The sequence below is a fragment of the Anomaloglossus baeobatrachus genome, chromosome 4 (genome assembly GCF_048569485.1).
Source record: "Anomaloglossus baeobatrachus isolate aAnoBae1 chromosome 4, aAnoBae1.hap1, whole genome shotgun sequence".
Classification (NCBI taxonomy): Eukaryota; Metazoa; Chordata; class Amphibia; order Anura; family Aromobatidae; genus Anomaloglossus; species Anomaloglossus baeobatrachus.
Genome location: NC_134356.1, coordinates 27,870,573 through 27,893,701, shown reverse-complemented (window position 1 = coordinate 27,893,701; position 23,129 = coordinate 27,870,573). Strand labels below are relative to the sequence as shown.

General features: G+C 45.7%; 1 long non-coding RNA gene across 1 annotated transcript in view; it reads left to right on the top strand.

Annotated features, from left to right (window-relative positions):
- LOC142301112 (uncharacterized) overlaps positions 1-23,129 on the top strand; it is a 56,796-nt gene that overhangs the window by 18,284 nt on the left and 15,383 nt on the right. The window lies entirely within an intron of this gene.

Genomic DNA, 23,129 nt, shown 5'->3' with positions numbered 1-23,129 from the left:
TTTGTGTGCAATGTTTTCCGAATGGTCGATCGAGAAACGAGTAGTGCCAAGCACCCTCACCCATCACTACTCAGTACTAATGATAGGCAAGCAGTACAGTGTTCATAACGATGAATGAACACTATGATTGTTCTGCCTTCTGCATTTAATCTTCTTTTTTTATTATTTGCTATACATCTGTGTTTTCTTTACTAGGCTGTACTTTAGCTTCCTCTAGTGACCAAACTTTTATCTTTGCGGTGTATCTTGGGTAGGAAGCCTCCATTTTGTAATGACTCACATACTGAAAACATTCTCCATTTTATTCCCCCTTGTGATAGCATCACTAGTAAGGAAATCTATGTTTTGTTGCCATCAGAAGCTCTGGACTCTTACCATGTTTAGATAGCTGCATCTACTAGCTAAATTCAAGCTTCTTGTACATTTGTAAGTACAGTCATATGAAAAAGTTTGGGCACCCCTATTAATGTTAACCTTTTTTCTTTACAACATTTTGTTTTTTGCAGCAGCTATTTCAGTTTCATATATCTAATAACTGATGTAATATTCTAGATTGAAATGAGGTTTATTGTACTAACAGAAAATGTGCAATCCGCATTTAAACAAAATTTGACCGGTGCAAAAGTATGGGCACCTCAACATAAAAGTGACATTAATATTTTGTAGATCCTCCTTTTGCAAAAATCACAACCTCTAGTCTCTTCCTGTAGCTTTTAATGAGTTCCTGGATCCTGGATGAAGGTAGATTTGACCATTCCTGTTTACAAAACAATTCCAGTTCAGTTAAGTTTGATGGTTGCCGAGCATGGACAGCACGCTTCACATCATCCCACAGATGTTCAATGATATTCAGGTCTGGGGACTGGGATGGCCATTCCAGAACATTGTAATTGTTCCTCTGCATGAATGCCTGAGTAGATTTGGAGCGGTGTTTTGCATCATTGTCTTGCTGAAATATCCATCCCCTGCGTAACTTCAACTTTGTCACTGATTCTTGCACAGTATTGTCAAGAATCTGCTGATACTGAGTTGAATCCATGCGACCCTCAAATTTAACAAGATTCCCGGTGCCGGCACAATAAACCTCATTTCAATCTAGAAATATTACTCAGTCCATCAGTTATTAGATATATGAAACTGAAATAGCTGTTGCAAAAACTTAAAATGTTGTAAAGAAAAAAGGTTAACATTAATAGGGGTGCCCAAACGTTTTCATATGACTGTATATTGTCAGGCTTCTGTATGTTCCCTGTTGTGTTTTGGTCTCAGTAATTCATTTGTAATTTGCCTGAAGAAGGAGCCTTGGTGCTCTGAAAGCTTGCTAATATAATTGTTCTGGTTAGCTTATAAAGGTATCACTCCTAAAATACTTTTGTCATTCTTGGGACATAGTATTTCAATTGAATATGTTCCCTGTTGTATTACACACATGCTGATTGGTGAAATTAGGAACAATGAGATATGCACAAACACATCGACTAATGTTCAATAAATACAGACTTCCTTCAAGCAACATTCTCCTTATTGGGCTATAGTGTGCCTGTCAAACTTCATACACCTCAGGGCCTGTGTAGGGGGGGCAGAACATTGATGCACGAGTGCTCATTATGGGGAGAACATGTTGTCCTTGGTGGGATTTGAAGCAAGAGTGCTAACCACTGAGCCACAATACAGCGCTAACCACTGAGCCACCGTACAGTGCTAACCGCTCAGCCACCGTGCTACCAATCAAATACTTTTTCAAAGCACTGTAGATGGCATAGAGGCCATTGAACCCCACACAGCCCTGGTGCGACAGCGCCATATCTGATCATCCATCAATACGTTACCAGCCACCACTATACCACAGTGCACACAAGGAGACACATGACAAAGTAGTAAGATTACAGAATTATATCTTAGTTTATTATCCCACCTGTAACATTAGATATAAGACAATGTGAGGATTACAAGAAAAGCAAAAAACAAAATCACCAAAATGATAGAAACTCAGAATTAATAAACATGAAACACAACTACAATCCTTGTCCTATAAGAAAGAAATTACATTTTACCCCTTAATGACGGAGCCAATATTTATAAATCTGACCAGTGTCACTTTATGATGTAATAATTCCTGAACGCTTCAACGAATCCCATTGATTCTGAGACTGTTTTTCATGACACATTATACTTTACGTTAGTGGTAAATTTAGGTTGATATTTTTTGCGTTTATTTGTAAAAATATCTGAATTTTGGCCAAATTTTGAAAATTTCACAATTTTTAAACTTTCAGTTTTTATATCCTCAAATCAGTTCGTCATGCTGCACAAAATAATTAATATAACATTTCCCACACGTCTACTTTACATCTGCATCATTTTTGAAACGTCTTTTTATTTTGTTGGTATTTTAAAACTGTTAAAAGTTTAACAGCAATTTGTCAATTTTCAAGAAATTGACGAAACCTGTTTCTGTAGGGACCTATTCAGATTTAAATGGACTTTGAGGGTCCTATATACCGTATTTTTCAGATTATAAGATGCACTTTTCCTCACAAAAATTTGAGAAAAATGAAGGATGCGTTTTATAATCCGAATGTAGCTTACCAGGAGGTGGTGGAGAGGGGTAGCAGGAAGCAGGGGCAATGCTGCTGGCGCTGTGCTGCGAGCTGCTGTGCTGCGAGTGGTGAGGTAGGGGCCATACTAAAAATGTTGACGATGCGGGCTTCAACTAAATGGCGCCCGGAGTCGGTGCATGCACAGACGGAACTCTCGGATCAAGATCTCATATGCGCACATGCCGCCTCTGGCCCATTGATCTCCCAGCAGCAGACTTAAGGAAAATGGTGCCTGGAGGTTGCACTTGAGATCTCAGCTTGTCATTGAGCCGATAGCTCAATCCACGCATGCGCCGACTCCTGGTGCCATTTCTTTGAAGTCTGCACTACTGACAGTTTCACAGCGCCTGCAGCGAGCACCTGGAACACCGTACACACCATCGCCCTACTCCAGCACCACCCATGCCTCCAGTGACCTTGCTCCACCACCGCTACTCCCCGTAAGACACCACTGGATTGTAAAACGAACCCATTTTTTTATCTCTAAATTTGGGGTGAGTTTTATAAACGGATGCGTCTTGTAAACCGAAAAATACGGTAGATAGTGATGCCATTTTAAAAACCGCACCCCTCTAATACTTCAAAACTGCTGTCAGGAATTATTTTTAACCCTTCAGATGCATCTCTTGCCCCTGATGAAGCCAATATGCATGGGGTTGTACCCCATTCTGCTGCATATATTTTTCTTTTTCGCTCCTAATTGGGAGACCCAGACAATTGGGTGTATAGCTACTGCCTCCGGAGGCCGCACAAAGTACTACACTTAAAAGTGTAAGGCCCCTCCCCTTCTGGCTATACACCCTCCCGTAGGAGCACGGGTCCCTCAGTTTTTTGCTTTGTGCGAAGGAGGTCAGACACGCACGCATAGCTCCACTGTTTAGTCAGCAGCAGCTGCTGACTATGTCGGATGGAAGAAAAGAGGGCCCATACAGGGCCCCCAGCATGCTCCCTTCTCACCCCACTTTCTGTCGGCGGTGTTTAAGGTTGAGATACCCATTGTGGGTACGGAGGCTGGAGCCCACATGCTGATTCCTTCCCCATCCCCATTAGGGCTCTGGGCGAAGTGGGACTTTACCGGTCTCCAGGCACTGAGACCGTGCTCCATCCGCAGCCCCTGAGAAGACGCTGGATATGGAGCTGAGTATCGTCAGGGACAGGGCCCTGCTCCGTCAAGGTACTCTGTGTCCCCGTGCATACGCGCGCACACCGCAGCATTGCTGGGTGTGTTAGTGCGCCGGGGACATCAGCGCTGCTGCGCTTGTGCCATTTCCTCACTACAGCTCAGCTGAGTGGGTAGACTAGGGCAAACGGTCGCGCCGGACCGCTAGGGTCAGTCGCACTGCGACACTGCTGTGACTTGTGGTGCGCCGGGGACTTCCGCGCTGACCGTGCATATATCACGGCCGCGCTTATTACTACAGTCCCCGGCTTTTGCGGCCTTGTTTGTCTCGTTCCCGCCTCCGCACCTGCCAGTCAGGAGGAGGGCGGGACGCAGTACAGAGCATCAGCGCTGAGGGCTGGAGTCTTTTTTTTTACATACTCCAGCCCTCACACTAGGCACAGGGGGACGCAGTTTCCCGCACTTTTGTTTGGGCACGCCCACGGACCGCCCCTCTTCACACAACGCCGGCAGCCATTACTGCCTGCACGCTGAGCTGCAGAGGGGAGACAGGGAGACCCAGACACGGGATTCTGCAGCCTCATACCCGCTGTTCAGCGGGCGGTAAGCAGCCCTCAAGGGCTCTCCCCCACTTGTGCCGTTTTGTGTACTTAGTATTTTGTTTGCAAATACTTTGCACTGTACAGTCGCTGGTGTTTTCTCGGCTATATACCCTCCTTGATTAAAGGAGGCAACAGCATGTCGTCCGCAAAACGCAAGGGTGCCAAGGCACAGACGTTATATGCTGCCTGTACCGCATGTGGGGCTGCTCTGCCGGCAGGTTCCACTGACCCCCATTGTGTGCAGTGCTCGGCCCCTGTGGCACTTGCACAGCCGGGGCCTCTGCTAGACGTGACCCAGGGTGTACCACCTGTGAATGCTGTCCAGGTGACAGGAACAGAGTTTTCAGCTTTTGCTGACAGGTTGTCTATGACTATGTCTCAGATTCTTGAAACATTACAGTCTAGACCAGTTACTCAGACCATGGACACTGTTCAATCATTGCTCCCTGGTCCCCCTCAGCTGGAACACTTCTGTGCTCCAGGAGTGTCACACGCACCCCAGGGTGACGACTCTGACTCGGACGACAGTCCCAGACAACCTAAACGGGCTCGCTATGAGAGGCCCTCAACTTCGTCTCACTGGTCAGGATCCCAGAGGGATGAATCTATGGGTGATGAGGCGGATGTAACTGATCAGGATTCTGATCCTGAGACCGCTCTCAATCTAGATACACCGGATGGTGACGCCATAGTGAATGATCTTATAGCGTCCATCAATAAGATGTTAGATATTTCTCCGCCAGCTCCTTCTGCGGAAGAGTCAGCTTCACAGCATGAGAAATTCCATTTCAGATACCCCAAGCGTAAATTAAGCTCTTTTCTGGACCACGCTGACTTCAGAGACGCAATCCAGAAACACCACGCTTATCCTGATAAGCGGTTTTCCAAAAGGCTTAAAGATACACGCTATCCTTTCCCCCCTGAAGTTGTCAAGGGCTGGACCCAGTGTCCAAAGGTGGATCCTCCAATCTCCAGGCTTGCAGCTAGATCCTTAGTTGCAGTAGAAGATGGAGCGGCACTTAAAGATGCCACTGATAGACAGATGGAGCTCTGGTTGAAATCCATCTATGAAGCTATTGGAGCGTCGTTGGCGCCAGCATTCGCTGCCGTATGGGCACTCCAAGCTATTTCAGCTGGGCTTACACAAGTCGACTCAGTCACACGTACATCTGCTCCGCAGGTGGCACCATTGACCTCTCAGATGTCTGCATTCGCGTCTTACGCGATTAATGCTGTCCTAGACTCTACGAGCCGTACGGCGGTGGCGTCAGCCAACTCCGTGGTTTTACGCAGAGCCCTGTGGTTGAGAGAATGGAAGGCAGATTCTGCTTCCAAGAAGTGCTTAACCAGTTTGCCTTTTTCTCGTGACCGACTGGTGAGCGTTTGGATGAAATCATTAAACACTCCAAGGGTAAGGATTCATCCTTACCTCAACACAGACAAAACAAACCCCAACAAAGGAGGGGTCAGTCTGGTTTTCGGTCCTTTCGAGGCTCAGGTAGGTCCCAATTCTCCTCGTCCAAGAGGACTCAAAAGGATCAGAGAGGCTCAGATTCTTGGCGGACTCAATCACGCCCAAAAAAGCCAGCAGGAAGAACCGTTACCAAGACGGCTTCCTCATGACTCTCAGTCTCCGCTTCCCGCATCCTCGGTCGGTGGCAGGCTCTCCCGCTTTGGCGACATTTGGCTGTCACAGGTCAAAGACCGTTGGGTGACGGACATTCTGTCTCACGGGTACAGGATAGAGTTCTGCTCTCGTCCTCCAACTCGTTTCTTCAGAACTTCTCCACCGCCCGACCGGGCCGATGCTCTGCTGCAGGCGGTGGCCGCTCTAAAGGCGGAAGGCGTGGTGACTTCCGTTCCTCTTCAGGAACAAGGTCACGGTTTTTACTCCAATTTGTTTGTGGTGCCAAAAAAGGACGGATCGTTTCGTCCCGTCCTGGATCTAAAGTTGCTCAACAAACACGTAAAAACCAGGAGATTCCGGATGGAATCTCTCCGCTCCGTCATCGCCTCAATGTCTCAAGGAGATTTCCTAGCATCAATAGACATCAAAGATGCTTATCTCCACGTGCCAATTGCGCCAGAGCATCAGCGTTTTCTACGCTTCGTTATAGGAAGCGAACACCTGCAGTTCGTAGCGCTACCTTTCGGGCTGGCAACAGCCCCTCGGGTCTTCACCAAGGTCATGGCAGCAGTAGTAGCAGTCCTGCACTCGCAGGGCCACTCTGTGATCCCGTATCTGGACGATCTGCTGATAAAGGCACCCTCTCAAGAGGCATGCCAACACAGTCTGAACGTGGCACTGGAGACTCTCCAGAGGTTCGGGTGGGTTATCAACTTTTCAAAGTCAAATCTAACCCCGACCCAATCACTAACATATCTTGGCATGGAGTTTCATACTCTCTCAGCGATAGTGAAACTTCCACTGGACAAGCAGTGCTCGCTGCAGACAGGAGTGCAATCTCTCCTTCAGAGCCAGTCGCACTCCTTGAGGCGCCTCATGCATTTCCTAGGGAAAATGGTGGCAGCAATGGAAGCAGTCCCTTTCGCGCAGTTTCATCTGCGCCCCCTACAATGGGACATTCTCCGCCAATGGGACGGGAAGTCGACGTCCCTCGACAGAGACGTCTCCCTCTCTCAGACAGCCAAGGACTCTCTCCGGTGGTGGCTTCTTCCCACCTCATTGTCAAAAGGAAGGTCGTTTCTACCCCCATCCTGGGCAGTGGTCACGACAGATGCGAGCCTATCAGGGTGGGGAGCAGTGTTTCTTCACCACAGGGCTCAGTGTACGTGGACTCAGAGTCCACCCTTCAGATCAATGTTCTAGAAATCAGAGCAGTCTATCTTGCCCTGCGAGCCTTCCAACAGTGGCTGGAAGGCAAGCAGATCCGGATTCAGTCGGACAATTCCACAACCACCAAGGGGGAACACGCAGTCGGCAAGCCTTCCAGGAAGTCCGGCGGATTCTATCGTGGGTGGAGAACACAGCATCCACCATATCCGCAGTTCACATCCCAGGCGTGGAAAACTGGGAAGCAGACTTTCTCAGTCGCCAGGGCATGGACGCAGGGGAATGGTCCCTCCACCCGGACGTGTTTCAGGAGATCTGTCGCCGCTGGGGGACGCCGGACGTCGACCTGATGGCGTCACGGCACAACAGCAAAGCTCCGGTTTTCATGGCACGGTCTCACGATCACCGAGCTCTGGCAGCAGACGCCCTAGTTCAAGATTGGTCGCAGTTCCGGCTACCTTACGTTTTCCCACCTCTGGCATTGTTGCCCAGAGTGCTCCGCAAAATCAGGTCCGACTGCCGCCGCGCCATTCTCGTCGCTCCAGACTGGCCAAGGAGGTCGTGGTACCCGGATCTGTGGCATCTCACGGTAGGCCAACCGTGAACGCTACCAGACCGTCCAGACTTACTGTCTCAAGGGCCGTTTTTCCATCTGAATTCTGCGGCCCTGAACCTGACTGTGTGGCCATTGAGTCCTGGATCCTAAGGACCTCAGGTTTATCTCATGAAGTTGTTGCCACCATGAGACAGGCTAGGAAACCATCCTCCGCCAAAATCTACCACAGGACGTGGAAGATATTCCTATCGTGGTGCTCTGCTCAGGGAGTTTCTCCCTGGCCATTTGCATTGCCTATTTTTCTTTCCTTCCTGCAGTCTGGGTTGGAAAAAGGTTTGTCGCTTAGCTCTCTTAAAGGTCAAGTCTCCGCGCTATCAGTATTTTTTCAGAAACGCCTAGCGCGACTTCCTAAAGTACGCACGTTCATGCAAGGGGTTTGTCATATTGTTCCCCCTTACAAGCGACCATTGGAACCCTGGGATCTGAACAAGGTTCTAATTACTCTCCAAAAGCCGCCTTTCGAGCCTATGAAAGAGATTTCCTTTTCTCGGCTTTCTCAGAAAGTGGCTTTTCTAGTGGCGGTCACGTCTCTTCGGAGAGTGTCAGAGCTGGCGGCGTTATCTTGCAAATCTCCCTTCCTGGTGTTTCACCAAGACAAGGTAGTTCTGCGTCCAATTCCAGAGTTTCTTCCCAAGGTGGTATCTTCCTTTCATCTCAATCAGGATATCACTTTACCATCTTTGTGTCCGCATCCAGTTCACCAATTTGAAAAAGGTTTACATCTGTTGGACCTGGTGAGGGCACTCAGGATCTACATTTCCCGCACGGCGCCTCTGCGCCGTTCGGATGCACTCTTTATCCTGGTCGCTGGTCAGCATAAAGGGTCGCAAGCTTCCAAATCCACCCTTGCGCGGTGGATCAAGGAACCAATTCTTCACGCCTACCGTTCTGCTGGCCTTCCGATTCCTTCTGGACTGAAGGCCCATTCTACCAGAGCCGTAGGTGCGTCCTGGGCATTACGGCATCAGGCTACGGCTCAGCAGGTGTGCCAGGCAGCTACCTGGTCGAGTCTGCACACTTTTACCAAGCATTATCAGGTGCATACCTACGCTTCGGCGGATGCCAGCCTAGGTAGACAAGTCCTTCAGGCGGCGGTGGCTCACCTGTAAGAACGGGCTGCTTGACAGCCCTATCACGAGGTATTCTTTTACCCACCCAGGGACTGCTTTTGGACGTCCCAATTGTCTGGGTCTCCCAATTAGGAGCGAAAAAGAAGGGAATTTTGTTTACTTACCGTAAATTCCTTTTCTTCTAGCTCCAATTGGGAGACCCAGCACCCGCCCTGTTTTTCTTAGGGTATTGGTTTTTCGGGTGCACATGTTGTTCATGTTGATAAGTTCTGTTCTCCGATATTGTCTATCGGATTGAATTTGTTTTTGAAACAGTTATTGGCTTTCCTCCTTCTTGCTTTTGCACTAAAACTGAGGGACCCGTGCTCCCACGGGAGGGTGTATAGCCAGAAGGGGAGGGGCCTTACACTTTTAAGTGTAGTACTTTGTGCGGCCTCCGGAGGCAGTAGCTATACACCCAATTGTCTGGGTCTCCCAATTGGAGCTAGAAGAAAAGGAATTTACGGTAAGTAAACAAAATTCCCTTCTTTTCCTGATCATCTCATACTTAGACTGGTTGTGCTAGTGAATTTTTACTGCTCCTATTTTTGCACTTTTTCATTTAAATATTTGGCCCTTTATATGCTATTGTGTATCTTTATTTACCATATATGCCATTTGTAATGGTTTGTTATAGCTTTTTTTGCAGTTTCTCTGTAAGGCTATGTGCGCACTTTGCCATTTTTTGTGACTACAAAGATGCAGCGTTTTTGGCCGCTAAAAACGCACCCGCCGCAAAAACGCATCGGTAAAAACGTATGCGTTTTTGACACGTTTTGGTGCGTTTTTGGTTGCGTTTTTGATCTCTGCGTTTTGCTGCATTTTTCCAATGCATTGCATGGCTGGAAAATGCAGTAAAACGCAGAAAAGAATTGACATGACCATTTTTTTTTCAGCTCAAAAACACAGCTAAAAAAAAAAGTTGTGTGCGGACAGCAAAAATGACAACTCATAGGCTTTGCTGGGGAAGCAAAGTCATGCAGTTTTGAGCACAAAAACGCACCTGAAAAACGCACAAAAACGCTGCGAAAAACGCACTGTGCGCACATAGCCTAATAGTATATTGGAACCATTTAGAGCAACTCCAACATAGTGACTGTTACATATTATCTGAGATTTTCTGGGATCGCTTGTTTTGCCGTAGCCAGGACATATCTGGACTTGACATGACCCGATCATGGCTTTTTTTCATAAGCCTTTAAGTATTTTTAAGGGTACATCCGCACTATTCAGAGACTGCATTTTAGACGAGTGTCATCCCAACTGTGGAGAACGCAGAGGTCTGTGCCCACGATCAGGTGTCTGGGCGCTGCGGACATTCACTGTGTTCTCCTCGCTGAGAACACTCTCGTCTCCACAAGCATAAATTGACATGCTGCTTCTCAGAAAGCCACACCGCAGGTCAGTTTACGCTGCGGAAAAAAGAATCACAGTGGGCAGGAGATTTCTATAAATCTATCCACTGTGCTTGTATTGTACAATGCAGGGTTTTGGATTCAGCGAAAACACACTACATCCAAAACGCTGCAAATACTGATTGTGTCGACGCATCCTAGCCCCTTGATTTTGGCTTGCTATATTTATAATAAAAGATTTGTTGGGTGATCTTTTTCAATATGCATCACTTTTTTTTCTCCCTTTTACCATATTCTGTAACTTGTTTTCTTGGGGGCGAAAAAAGCTGTATGAGGACTTATTTTCTGCGTGGCAAGTTGAACATTTTTTTTTCGTACCGTTTTGGGATATACAACATTTTTTCATCGCTTTTAGTTAAAATTTTTCAGATGCAGAAAGAATATAAACCAACTATTCAGTTATTGTTTTTATTTTTATTTTTCGTGTAGTTCAAATCAGTTTTTATTCACATTTTTATGTGTCAGTATGATGAAAAAACGTGTTGTTGTTTTTTGATGATGTGGGATGTATGGAATAAATAACCTGGCAATTTTATAATTCGGGTCATTCCAGACTCGGTAATAACAAGTAAGGTTTTTTAGCATATTTTTGTTTTAACACAAAGGCTACGATTTTAATGGCAAAATTAGTTTTTGTGATTTGTGTGCACTTTTTTTCTGAGTTTTTTTTTTTATTTTTTTTACATATTTTGTTAACCTTTTTTTTTTACTTTTTCACTTTGACCCACTCTGGGACATGAATATTTTTTAGTTTGATCACTGGTTTCATACACCGCTGTACTCGTGTAAAGCCATGCAGGAGGCCTGTTAGTTGTTCACTGACAGAGCCTGTTAGACCCTGCAAGATCTAACAGGCCACTATACCCTGGGCAACGATCGGCATTCACAATTACGATCGCAGGGGCGATCATTTCAAAGGGGGACTTTTACCCCTTTTTAACTGGTATGCTCGCGGGTGTCAGTTGTCATGTACAGTTATCGCCAACAGTATTTTTGGCCACAGAGGGGCATTGTACACTTATTCCAGATCGCCGTTTTAAAATGAAGATCAGGGAATGAGGCCCCTTTTAATGCGTATTGATGGTCATTAAGGGGTTAAAGGTGTATTACGATAGTAATTAAATCTTATTGTATTATGGAAAGTTACACATTCTGCTTTTAATCATTCTTTTAATTTCTTGCCATTTACAATATCTCAGTTTGCTGACACTGAATATGAACCTCCATTGTTTACTACCACAAAATTAATATCAGTCCTGTTCATGTGATGGACACACGGCTCGTTACAGACCATTTATCTGATGTGTCCCATCAGGATGGTGTTAAAAAAGGGGAAAAATGGAAATTAAGTAATTTACATCATCAGCAAAATGCTACAAGTGAATTCTCACAAAAAATAATAATAATCCTGGAGCGTTGTCCATAACCACATTATTATTATTATTTATTATTATAGCGCCATTTATTCCATGGCGCTTTACAAGTGAAAGGGTATACGTACAACAATCATTAACAGTACATAACAGACTGGTACAGGAGGAGAGAGGACCCTGCCCGCGAGGGCTCACAGTCTACAGGGAATGGATGATGGTACAATAGGTGAGGACAGAGCTGGTTGCGCAGTGGTCTACTGGACTTAGGGCTATTGTACGTTGTAGGCTTGTTGGAAGAGGTGGGTCTTGAGGTTCCTCTTGAAGCTTTCCACGGTAGGGGAGAGTCTGATGTGCTGAGGTAGAGCGTTCCAGAGTATGGGGGATGCACGGGAGAAATCTTGTATGCGATTGTGGGAAGAGGAGATAAGGGAGGAGCAGAGAAGGAGATCTTGTGAGGATCTGAGGTTGCGTGCAGGTAAGTACCGGGAGACTAGGTCACAGATGTAGGGAGGAGACAGGTTGTGCATGGCTTTGTATGTCATGGTTAGTGTTTTGAACTGGAGTCGTTGGGTGATGGGAAGCCAGTGAAGTGATTGGCAGAGTGGCGAGGCTGGGGAGTAGCGAGGGGAGAGGTTGATTAAGCGGGCCGCAGAGTTTAGGATAGATTGGAGGGGTGCAAGAGTGTTGGAAGGGAGGCCAGAGAGCAGGAGGTTGCAGTAGTCGAGGCGGGGGATGATGAGGGCATGCACTAATGTTTTTGCTGATTCTTGGTTAAGGAAAGCACGGATCCGGGAGATGTTTTTGAGTTGTAGTCTGCATGAGGTGAAGAGGGCTTGGATGTGTGGCTTGAAGTATAGAGCAGAGTCGAGGGTTACTCCAAGGCAACGAGCTTGTGAGACTGGGGAGAGTGAGCAACCATCGAGTTTGATGGAAAGGGTTGTTGGAGGAGATGAGTGAGGAGGAAAGACAATGAACTCTGTTTTGTCCATGTTCAGTTTTAGGAATTGAGCAGAGAAGAAGGATGAAATAGCAGACAGACATTGTGGGATTCTGGTTAGTAGAGAGGTAATGTCAGGTCCAGAGAGGTAGATCTGTGTGTCATCGGCATAGAGATGATACTGGAAGCCGTGGGACTCTATGAGCTGTCCCAGGCCGAAGGTGTAGATGGAGAACATGATCTGATTTATTATTGAGTGCTCAGTCAATCAGATCTTCCTCCCCCTGTGATGTCACCAGTAGCTGGGTTTCTTACAAAATGTTATTCTTCAGCTGCAGATTCTAATCCAGGTACCACCATTTAAGTCCAAAGAGTTACCTACACATAATACAGCATGAAGGGGCTCGGAGAAGGTGTCAGTGAAGGTGTATAAGGCTATGTGCGCACTTACCGGATTTTGACGCGGATTTTTTGCGGTTTTGCTGCATGTTTCGCTGCAGAAAATGTTCATAACATCTCTGCAGTGAATCACCAGCAAAACCTATGGGCAAAAAAAATCCTGTGCGCACTAGGCGGAATTTGACAGCTGCATGTTTTGCTGCGGGATTCCCGCAGCAAAAACAATTGCATGTCAATTCTTTTCCGCACGTCGCTGCGGGATTTCACTCCATTGACTGCAATGTTAATCGTGAAATCCCGCAGGGAATAACGCAGGAAGCAAATTCTGTGCGGTTCACTGCGTTTTCCTGCGTTATTCCCTGCGGTATTTCGCGGTTTACCTCCGGTAATGTTCATCGCCTGTCTGCGGTTTTGCAGGGAAGTGATGTCATTACAGGAAGAGGAAGCCGTGCAGAGAGAAAACACACACACAGATCACACACACATAGACATCACAAACATCACAGACACAGACACATCACACACATAGAAAGAAAACGGAAATATAGAAAACAAAGAACGTGGGCTCCGCTGCATATTTACCGTCCAGCCGAGGTAAGCACACAGCGGCGGCCCGGTATTCTCAGGCTGGGGAGGGAGAGGGGCAGGTTTAATGTCCCCCGCCTCACTCCCCCTACCGCAGCCGAGAATATCAGCTGCAGCTGCCCCGGGACTGTCGCATGCATTATGCGACAGCACCGGCGTGTCCTCGGCTCTTCCTGCCGCCGTGTAGCAGTGGCAGCAGGGTAATACAAGGGGTTAATGGTGGTGGATCACCGCCATTAACTCCAGGCTTGATCATGGCAGCGTCTATGAGACAGCTGACATGATCAACCCGTAAGTAAAGTGAATAAAACACAGACACCGAAAAATCCTTATTTTAAATAAAACAAACAAGCCTCATTCACCATTTTATTAACCCCTCCCGAAACAAAGCTCCGGCGTAATCCACAGCTCCGACGTCCTGCGCTGCTTACATCCAGCCGCGACTGTCACAGACACAGCGCTGAATGAATGCAGCAGACAGCAGAGGTAATTACCGGTCATTTCCCACGGCCGGTAATGTGAACTCACTGCCGACCGTGGGAAATGCAGCGATCTGTCCTCTATCCATCTATCCCTCTATCTATCTATCTATCCCTCTATCTATCTATCTCTCTATCTAGCCCTCTATCTAGCCCTCTATCTATCTATCTATCTATCCCTCTGTCTGTCTATCTATCTATCTATCCCTCTATCTGTCTGTCTATCTATCTATCTATCTATCCCTCTATCTGTCTGTCTATCTATCCCTCTATCTATCCCTCTATCTATCTATCTATCTATCTATCTATCCCTCTATCTGTCTGTCTATCTATCCCTCTATCTATCCCTCTATCTATCTATCCCTCTATCTATCTATCCCTCTATCTATCTATCCCTCTATCTATCTATCCCTCTATCTATCTACCCCTCTATCTGTCTGTCTATCTATCTATCTATCTATCCCTCTATCTATTCTTCTGTCTATCTATCTACTATCTCAGAATTAAATGACTTTTTTTTTTTTTTCAATGTGCTTTATTGCATTGAATGCAATAAAGCACATCCCAACCCGCACGCGGCAAAACCGCGGCAATACCGCGAACAATACCGCGGTGAAACCGCGGCAAACCGCATGCGGTTTTCGGGTGCGGTTTGCCGCGTTTTTTTACCGCGGGTGCGGTAATCTTTGAGAGCATGCGGAATTTTCTCAAGAAAATTCCATTTCCCAGTGTGCACATAGCCTTAAGCAGCGGTACATTGAAAGGAGAAAAATAGTAGCATATATAGTTGATATAGTCTATAGCAAATAAAAAGAATACAGGATAACCTCAAGAAGTGGTTTAGTGAAAAGATGACAAATGGCTAAACCTAAATATATCCTATATTAAAATGCACCCACAGGGCACAACAATGTCACAATATAACACCATAACAGGATAATGTATAGAATGACCCCTGTGGAATGGCCATACAAAATACAAGAAGTAGTTACAACTGTAATGGCTGTTTCAGCATGCACAATAAGGAGGCACTTGAAGAAAAATAGGCTGCATGGTCGAGTCGCCAGAAGAAAACCATTACTGTGCAAATGCCACAAAGTATCTCACCTACAATAGGCCAAACAGCACAGAAACAAGCCTCCAAACTTCTGGAACAAGGTAATATGGAGTGACGAGACCAAAATCAAACTTCTTGGCCACAACCATAAACGTTACATTTGGAGAGGTGTCAACAAGGCCTATGATGAAAGGAACACCATTCCTACTGTAAAGAATGGAGGTGGATCGCTGATAATGTGGGGCTGTGTGAGCTACAAAGGCACAGGAAACTTGGTCAAAGTTGAAGAAAAGATGAATGCAGCACCTTATCAGCAAATACTGGAGGCAAATTTGCACTCATCAGCTCAGAAGCTGCGCATGGGACGTACTTCTATGTTCCAATATGACAACGATCCAAAACACAAGGCCAAATCGACCTGTCATTGGCTACAGCAGAACAAAGTGGAGGTTCTGGAGTGGCCATCTCAGTCTTCTGACCTCAATATCATTGAGCCACTCTGGGGAGAACTCAAGAGCACAGTTCATGCAAGAAAGTCCAGGAATTTACAGGAACTGGAGGCTTTTTGCCAAGAAGAATGGGCAGCTTTACCATCTGAAAAAATAATGAACCTCATCCACAACTACCACAAAGGACTTCAAGCTGTCATTGATGTTAGAGGGGGCAATACACGGTATTAAGAACTGGGGTGTGTGAACTTTTGATCAGGGTCATTTGGATGTTTTTGGTTGTCATTATGATTTAGAAAGAGAAAACACAGCAGTTTGACAATAAATGGCTTCACCCAACCACTAACCATAAGTGGAAAAAACTTTGTGTTATCATTCATATTCTCTCTAAAAAGGCCAAAAATGCAAAAAATCTACCGGGGTACGGAAACTTTTGAGCACAACTCTATATACTTTTCTGTAGAGTATATATCTGTGTTGTCCACTCTCCTATTGCATTTTATCACTGATACTGTTATTTTGTGTATATGCTGCCAATCACCATTGTTCTCTCCTACCGTGTTTACAAAATTTTCCTTTTATGGTCATATTTTGAATTGTAGAGAATAAGTTTCACTTTGTTTAGTTTCTCTTTTTCACCTCGGCTCTGTGTGAAAAGTTTCAGGAAACCACAAATATTGTTTCACTTCTCTTATCTCTAACGGAACATTTTGTTCTGTACTTTCTGTTCAGTGCAGCTGGGCCAAAGGTCCTGTGACAGGCAGCGAAATTCCCCGAACTTTCCAGAGGAGGGGCTGAGTGGGCAGAGAACTACATAGCAGTAAGGTCTTAACTATTTGCATTGATTATAACCAGTGTCGGTTCCAGGGTTTGTGGGCCCTGGGCGAAAGAGTCTCAGTGGGTCCCATGCACACAGAGACACGCACATACACGGATACATATACATACACGCGCATATATATATATATATATATATATAAATATATATATACATACACACACACTGTGTTTGTGTATATGTATATAAATATACAGTACAAAGTTTGGACACACCTTCCCATTCAAAGAGTTTTCTTTATTTTCCTGACTCTAAAAATTGTAGATTCACATTGAAGGCATCAAAACTATGAATTAACACATAAAAAAAGTGTGAAACAACTGAAAATATGTCTTATATTCTAGGTTCTTCACAGTAGCCACCTTTTGCTTTGATTACTGCTTTGCACACTCTTGGCATTCTCTTGATGGGCTTCAAGAGGTAGTCACTGGAAATGATCTTCCAACAGTCTTGAAGGAGTTCCCAGAGATGCTTAGCACTTGTTGGCCCTTTTGCCTTCACTCTGCGGTCCAGCTCTCCCCAAACCATCTCAATTGGGTTCAGGCCTGATGACTGTGGAGACTAGGTCATCTGGCGTAGCACCCAGTCACTCTCCATTAGTCAAATAGCCCTTACACAGCCTGGAGGTGTGTTTGGGGTCATTGTCCTGTTGAAAAATAAATGATGGTCCAACTAAACGCAAACCGGATGGAATAGCACGCCGGTACAAGATGCTGTGGTAGCCATGCTGGTTCTGTATGCCTTCAACTTTGAATAAATCCCCAACAGTGTAACCAGCAAAGCATCCCCACACCATCACACCTCCTCCATGCTTCACGGTGGGAACCAGCCATGATGTAGAGTCCATCCGTTCACCTTTTCTACAAAGACACGGTGGTTGGATCCAAAGATCTCAAATTTGGACTCATCAGGCCAAAGCACAGATTTCCACTGGTCTAATGTCAATTCCTTGTGTTCTTTAGCCCAAAAAAGTCTCTTCTGCTTGTTGCCTGTCCTTAGCAGTGATTTCCTAGCAGCTATTTTATACCATGAAGGCTGCTGTACAAAGTCTCCTCTTAATAGTTGTTCTAGAGATGAGAAGGTGTGTCCAAACTTTTGGTCTGTACTGTGTGTGTGTGTGTGTGTGTGTGTGTGTGTGTGTGTGTGTGTGTGTGTGTGTGTGTGTTTTTATATATAAATGTTATATATATGATTTACATATTTAAAGTGAACCTGTCATCAGAAATTTAGCTATAAACCTAAAAGTTTCCCCCTCTGCAGCTCCTGGGCTGCATTCTAGGAAGCTTCCTATAGTTTTTGTGGCCCCTTTTATTCCAAAATAAATACTTTACAAACTTGTACCTTTTCGTATGCAAATTTCTTAAATCTTCCATGGGGGCGGGCTGCCTGATGTACGTTGCTGTCCTCCTGCCGATTTTACGCCGCCCCCGAACGCTGAATTTCAAACCTCAGGACGCTGCCCCTGGGCGCCCGTGGTCCCGCGCCTGTGCTGTGCTACTGTAGTGGTGCCGTGCACTGCGTGCACGTGTGACCACTGGTGACGCTTTTGCGCGGGCACCGACTGCTCCGTCCGCTCCTCCCATCTATTTCCTGCTGCTGAGCAGGATGGGAAGGAGGTGACGTCCGGTCATCTAGCCAGCGAGCGTTTGCGCAGAACGCTGGAGGAAGAGGGGAAAGTGCGGTCACGAGGTTATGGGTGGCACTTGCTGATGACACTCACAGCGCCGCCCATAACCTCGTGCCCGCGCAAAGTGTCACTAGCGGTCACACGTGCACACAGTGCATGGCACCGCTACAGTAGCACAGCGCATGCGCGGGACCACGGGCGCCCAGGGGCGGCGTCCTGAGGTTTGAAATTCAGCGTTCGGGGGCGGCGTAAATCGGCAGGAGGACAGCAACGTACATCAGGCAGCCCGCCCCATGGAAGATTTAAGAAATTTGCATACGAAAAGGTACAAGTTTGTAAAGTATTTATTTTGGAATAAAAGGGGCCACAAAAACTATAGGAAGCTTCCAAGAATGCAGCCCAGGAGCTGCAGAGGGGGAAACTTTTAGCTTTATAGCTAAATTTCTAATGACAGGTTCCCTTTAAGGACAAATTCACAACAATACCTATAAACAGTCACAAATCTATACACAGTCATATACACTGACATACATGGATACACACACAGACGCATTAGAGATATTATCAATATGGGGAAGCCGGCAGCCTCACTCACCTCCCCTGCTTGTCTCCATTCAGCTCCTCCTGGGCATGTGCCTGTGCCGCGCTGCATGATGGCTGTCACTAATAGACATGGTCGTACACTGCTATATATACATCACAAGAGAGGCTGAGGGTAAATACATCCCTGGCGCATAGACAGCACTGAGAGGGGGGCATACACGTTACTGGGGTCACTAGGGGGTATGCACATTACTGGGGGATGCTGGGGGCCATACACATTACTGGGGGACGCTAGATGCCTGTGGGATATACACATTATTGAGAGATGTTGGGGACCTGTGGAGGCATACACATTACTGGGGGGCATGCACATTACTGGGGGACGCTGGGAACCTGGGGGATTTACACATTACTGGTGGATTGCTGGAGACCTGGGGGGGCATACACATTACTGGAGGGCATACACATTACTGGGGGACACGGGGGCCCTTGGGGATATACACATTACTGGGGGACACTGGTGACCATATGCATCACTGTGGGACATATACATTACTGGGGGGACACTGTGGACCAGTGGGATATACACATTACTGAGGGATGCTGGGGACCTGGGGGGGCATACGCATACTGGCCCTGGGGATGTTGGGGGCCCATTGGGCATACACATACTGGCCCTGAGGGCATGTGGGGTGCACACATACTGGTTCTGGGGGCATATGCAGGTAGGCAGCAGCAGTGTAGGATGCTGGAGGCCGGCAGCCTCTCCTCTTCATCTGTGAGACAGGAGCGCATTGCATGCCAGCTCCGTCCACAGATGGACCCCGGCCTGCAATGCTCTACTGGTTTCAAGTGCCAGGGTCATATGCATTACTGAAGGTCGCTGGGGGATATACACATTACTAGGGGATGCTGGGGACCTTTGGAACATATACATTACTGGGGGGACACTGTGGGTCAGTTTGATATACACATTACTGAGGGATGCTGGGGATTTTGGGGGTATACACACAGTGGCCCTGGGGATTCTGGGGGCCCATTGTGCATAAACACACTGGCCCTGAGGGCCTGTGGGGTGCACACATACTGACTCTGGGGGCATGACAGCAAAGTGAGGCTGCCGGTCGAAGCACTGTCTGCGGTCCCCAGAAATCTGCGCAGGAGCTGCAGAAAAGCTATTGACGACCTGCTCCTGCCGACTGCGAGTGGGCCCCCAACTGTCCTGGGCTCCGGCACTTTCCCGGGTGCGCCGAGTGCTGATGCCGGCCTTGATTATAACATTGCTTAGAAGTATAAGAACAGATATAAGTATTTAGATAATACTGTTTATATAGTTAAAGTAGAAAAATTAACACTTGATATACATAGCAGGTTTACATACAGTACATAAAGATAAGCGAGAGCTGCATGTTGTAAACTCATGCGTTGGGCTGATGAGACCCGCCCTTGTTTTCTTAAATAATTATCTCTCGACAAAGTATGGGGAACGTGAGTAGTAGTTGTGATAAGAAAGACTCATCCCCTAAGAGGGAAAATAATTCTGTACAATATACAGAAGGGAGAAGGGAGTCTGAAGATGCAAATGATTGACACATATGGGCAACCTGCATATGCCATATGGAGCATGTGGAGATCTGCTTTACCTAATCTCCCTATGGAGGGCACCCTAGATATAGCTCGCCTAAAAGCCATATTCCCTTGTATCAATGAGGAAGAAAGAAACATGTATTGTGCCTGGATAGAAAGGGCTGCAGCTGTATCAATAATTTACCCAATACCTGTAGAATCAGCCCCTCCCTTGCCATTAACACCACCCATGCCTAGGACCCCGACCCCTCCATCATATTATATTGAAAAGCCTAAACTCTCGAATATGATGGATTGTGATGATGAAGAGATGATGGGTTGTATTGCCAAAAGCATATTAAATCAAGCCTGTAGAGCATGTACTGCCCAGCAAACACAAGGTGAACAAGCCCCTACAGCCTCAGGCCTCGTCTACATTTGTAACATAATCAAGTGACACACAGAAAGTGACACACAGATAGTGACACACAGAAAGTGACACACAGTGACACACAGATAGTGACACACAAAGTAACACACAGATAGTGACACACAGATAGTGACACACAGATAGTGACACACAGATAGTGACACACAGAAAGTGACACACAGTGACACACAGAAAGTGACACACAAAGTAACACACAGATAGTGACACACAGATAGTGACACACAGATAGTGACACACAGATAGTGACACACAAAGTAACACACAGATAGTGACACATAGAAAGTGACACACAGAAAGTGACACACAGTGACACACAGATAGTGACACACAGAAAGTGACACACAAAGTAACACACAGATAGTGACACACAGATAGTGACACACAAAGTAACACACAGAAAGTGACACACAGAAAGTGACACACAGATAGTGACACAGGAACTTTCCCTGACGAAGCTACTAGTCAGCGTAACGCGTGGGGCTCTCCCCACGGCCTCTTTTACAGCATAACCTTGCTCCCCTGCTCCCGTGCTGGTATTTTTTCTCCACATCCACCGCATGCGATTATTTTTATCCATCCATATCGGGCCCGGTTGGTAAACATAGTGTTGTGACAGATTCACAAACAGAATTTGGTTATCAGCTCTATAGGGCAGCACACCCAGCAATGCTGATTTTCTTCATTCATCTCCACAAGCCTTGGTTTATCGTTGCATGCTTTAGTAACCAAGAGATAAATGCAACTGTCTATACAAACATATGTTAGCATTGTTATTGTTATACCATCCCTTTATTGGTCAGACTATTATCCCGGAGTCATTTCTGATAATTTCCCTATATATGGTTGCTTTATATCTGTTTCTTAGCTCCATAGGGCAGCACATAGCAGTGCTAATACTATTTCTCATTGACCGATATAGGTTTTGGTTTATCTCCTGCTGGCATCAGCAACCTTGGATATTGCAATTGTTTATTTACATATATGATGTGGATATTTTTGCATGTTAGCATTTTATCCTGAGCACTTTGTACCATTCCTTATATATGTGCTTGGTCTACACCTGGTTATCAGCTCTATAGGGTAGCACACCTAGAAGTGCAACATTCTTTATTCTCTTTTACTAATTCTGGTTATTATTGCTGCCTCAGCAATTATTGGATAAATGTAACTGTCTATTCAAATTTATGATACGGATATTTTTGCATGCTAGCAATTGATATTGTTACACCAATTTTTTATTGATCGGATCGTTATCCCGGAGTCAATGTTGATAATTTCCCAATATATGGTTGCTTTATACCTGGTTGTCAGCTCTATAGGGCAGCACACTTAGTAGTGCTGATACTCTTTACTGACTGATACAGATTTTGGTTCATCTCCTGCAGGCATTAGCAATTTTTGGATATTGCAATTGTTTATTCAAACATATGATATAGATATTTTCACATGTCAATATTGATATTGTTATACCAACCTTATATTGATTGGATTATTTTCCTGGAGCTAATTATGACAATTTCAGACGCCGTGTTATGCACTTGTGTTTGTTTCTAATGTTTTTAAACTGTGTGTTTCTCATTGACCCAATAAAATTGTTATTGAATTGTTATTTTCTGCCTATAATTTTTTGATGTGCGCCTAAATTGTGTGTGCCCTTTTTTCCTCCTCTTCGTACATTATTACTTTCACACATAAGGCTGCACTCATTATCCTATTTTAGGCTGTGCACCCCTCCATCTTGTTTACGCTTCTCATTCCTGGTGATTTCTCTACTTCACTAGGAAGCATGTTAGCTCAGGACGCCGCCAATCATACTTCCTTTTTACAGTAGTTTTGTTGGCTCCCGTGGTTCTCAGTGTTCAGATCTTTGTCTCTCGACTCCGGACTGCTGTTTTCCCCGTCTCGGCCTGTCCTCCTCTGTTTCTGTTGTGACTTCCCGGATTCTGACCTCGGACTTCCTCCTGACCACGTCCCCGCTTGCTCCTTGTATTTTGTACATACACTCCTGGAACCCTGACCTTCGGCTTGTATCTGGACCTAGTCTCTGTCTGCCCCATGTATACTATATAGAGAGAAGGTATGCACACCAGTGACTATGTAAGGAGAATACATGTAAAGCAGAAACTGCTGTGTGAATACTGGCCTGAAACATAAAATAGCTATATGTGAAAATGAAAGTATGACAATGGAATCTGCATAACTGCCATGAACATAGGAATAAAGAGAAATTTAGCTATTGAATTGATCAATGCAACAGAGCCCCAAAACCTCGTCACAGTATTCTCTTACATTGGGGTCCCTAACTAATGTGTGTCCTCTCATGCAGTTAAAAAACTTGGGAATCTGAGACCCAGGCTATATATGTATAATGTGGAGCGGCAATAGGTATGAGCGGGGTTACACCCCCCCAATTGGTTCAAAGGTGCAGAAGGATGGGTCATATGATCCTACAATTCTTTCTAATAGCCATCATTGTCCTCTTCATAATCATGATCACTAAATGAGTAATCTTAAAGATTCGTAAGCCCAAACACATTCCAAACATTGATCTTCCGACTACTAAAGACTC